The sequence below is a fragment of the Suricata suricatta genome, chromosome 5 (assembly GCF_006229205.1).
Source record: "Suricata suricatta isolate VVHF042 chromosome 5, meerkat_22Aug2017_6uvM2_HiC, whole genome shotgun sequence".
Classification (NCBI taxonomy): domain Eukaryota; kingdom Metazoa; phylum Chordata; class Mammalia; order Carnivora; family Herpestidae; genus Suricata; species Suricata suricatta.
In genome coordinates, this window is record NC_043704.1 from 148267434 (window position 1) to 148270322 (window position 2889).

The following is a 2889-nucleotide window of genomic DNA, read 5'->3' on the forward strand; positions in this document are numbered from 1 at the left end:
CCTTCCCCTCCGGGTTAGCCGCGTTGCAGCGCGGGGCCGCAGGTCCCCGCGGGCCGCCCTGAATTATTCATCGGCAGGAAGATATTAGATGTACCCGCAGCCCGCTCCGCGCGAGCCGTCGTGCAATGCTATCCGGGCTCCGCGCACGCCCCGCGCCCCTCCTCCTCGCGTCCGTCCTCTCTGAAACCTTGGCAGCGAAGGGGGATCACATTTCCTTTGTCATCGGGCCATTTCGCCCTCGCCTTTGGTCCCCCCTCCGATCCCGGGCCGCGGGGACGAAGCTTCCTCCGGGGCGCGCAGGAGTCAGTGGGAGCGGCGGCAGCCCAGCGCAGTGAGCTCAGGAGCCGCGTGGCCAACGCCACCGGCTCGCGTCATCTTCTTTCGGAGTCACCGAGCGAGCTTCGGGTGGCCTCCGGCCGCGCGGCGCCTCCTGGCCTTCGTTCGCGCGGTGCGCTCCGGCCTCCTGGGGCTTTTGCACTACTCCCCGGTTCGGGCCGCGTGCGCGCGCGCGCGCCCCCTCTTTCTCTGCTTTGCCGCCTCTTCCTCCTCCTCCTCTCGGCTCAGGACGCCGGTTATTGGGACCGATCGGAATTCGGAATCCTTTTAATCTCCAAAGGAGCAAACTCACTTCCGCCCGAGTGCTGGGAGGGGGCTGGGGGAGGGGACACAGGGGAGGGGGCTCCAGGCAAACAGGAAACATTAGCCCTCTCGGCAGGGCTTGCTTTTGTGTGCTCCCTCCCTCCGCCCTCCGACCTCCTCCCTTCTCCGGGCCGCTGGGGAGATGAACGCCCCACGGGCTGCGGTGTGACGACCTTTGAAACCTTCCGAGCGCGGAGCGGAGGGCTACTCTTCCGTTTATTTAAAAAAGAAAAGATTTCATTTTGAATCCTGGTCCTGCCGAGGGGCAGCTATCCACTGCCAATGAGATCTGGGTTCCCCCCACACACATACATACACACACACACACACACACACACACACACACACACACTTTTTTTTTCCTTTTTACGTTTTCTTTAGGACTCTGCATATCAATGCCCAAACACACACTTGTGTGCTATTGGATGCGTGGAATTTAACGAATCTTGAATTCTGATCAGCGGACGAGCCAGGTTCCTTTGAGTTTAGTGGAGAGTGTGGGGCAGAGGGCAGCTGTTGGGGGGGCTACGCGGGGACGGCCCCGCGGCCATCTGGGTGGTGCCTGAGGCAGAGGCTGCTTGGGCAGCTCGAGGAGAGGAACTTGCTTGGCGCTGGAGAGAGAGTGACTTGGAAGAGCAGAGAAGGCCACATACCAGCCTTTAGAGGGTATCTGGTCTGAAGGCCAGTGGGTGGGACAATTGTCCCTATCTTCACACGTGTTAGTGACATCTTGGGCTCTCCCGGTCTGGGCAGCTGCCTGGGTGAGTCTCAAAAACATCATGTTAGGAGAAGGAGGCCAAATCCAAGAGTTCATACTGTAGATTCCATTCACAGGAAATTCTAGAACCTGCAGAACAACCAAGCGGTGGGGATAGGACCAGTACCGTTGGGGGTAAGGGATTTGGACTGGAAAGGGATGGGGGAAAGAAATAGAACTATACTGGTGTATACATTTGTCAAAACTTGTAAGTCAGCCATTTAAGATCTGTTCAGAATTTCACTATTTGTAAATTGTACTTTTATAAGGAAAAAAAATAACTTGGTGCTCAGCCTAAATAAGCAAAAAGATGAAGGAGGAGGAAAAAAAAAACTATATAAACATCCCCAGCTCCTCTGAATTGGCTCATCAGAATTGAGGTCGTTTTTCAGGGAAAAATCAACCTTTCCAGAGCTCTCCAGTCACCTGCTTGAAGGCCTCAGGCTGCAGAGACACCTCCCTCCCACGTCAGCTCACGGTGTGTCAGTAAAACTGGAAAACAGCGAAACAGCCACTTTTGTGTCCTAAAGAAAAGTAAACATTTCCTACGGTCCAGACGGGGGCCCTGCTCTGCTCCCATCTCTTGCTGATCTGAGTTTCTTTCCTAATTTGAGACCAACATGCAGACACGCACATGGGCCTTGCCCCACACGTGTTGTGTGTATTTCTGGAGTTTGTTTCTTTTCCTCTCTCTGGTAGTTTTTAATTCCTTTTTTTTTTTTTGGTTTTGTTTTAAACAAAAGAGGAAAACAGATGGGGGAAGAGAATTGCCAGAAGGAAGATGGCCCCAGAGGGTCAGAGAAGGGATGGGCCGCCAGCCCCCCTTGACATTGGATGGCCCCAACCTCAAACATCTGAAGAGGTTTAAAAAAAAAAGATGCCAAGGGGGAAAAACGTCCTGTGTCCTCCAGGTCCCAGGACGCTGGGCTGGCTTGCGGGTGGATGGCCAGTAGGGACATCCTGGAGGAGCAGGAGGGTGTCAACACGTGACAGCGGTTGGTGGGTTCGTTTCCTAGAGAGGATTGCTCAGGATAAACCCAAAAGAAAGAAGGAAGGGAGGAAAAAAGGTTTGGCTTTCTCATGGTGAAGGCCCTTCCCTTTCTTGAACTGATGGGACACTGCCTGGAAACGGGGCCCCGGTGTGAAGGGTTCGTGTAGCACATTTCACGCTTTCATCAGGACAACTTGGCTACGAAGGAAAGAAGGAAATCTTTACAGCAAGTAATTAACCCCACTGGTATGCAAATATAGTTGAGTTTTGGGAATACGATATAGGGTATAGCCATAAAGAGCAAATTAGGATTAGACCTCCTAAGGGGTGCCTGGGTGGCTGTCGGTTAAGCCTCCAGCTTCGGCTCAGGTCAGATCTCACGTTCGTGGGTTCGAGCCCCGTGTCAGGCTCTGTGCTGATGGCTAGCTCAGAGCCTGGAGCCTGCTTCCAGTTCTGTGTCTCCCTCTCTCTCTGCCCCTCCCCCTCTCATGCTCTGTCTCTC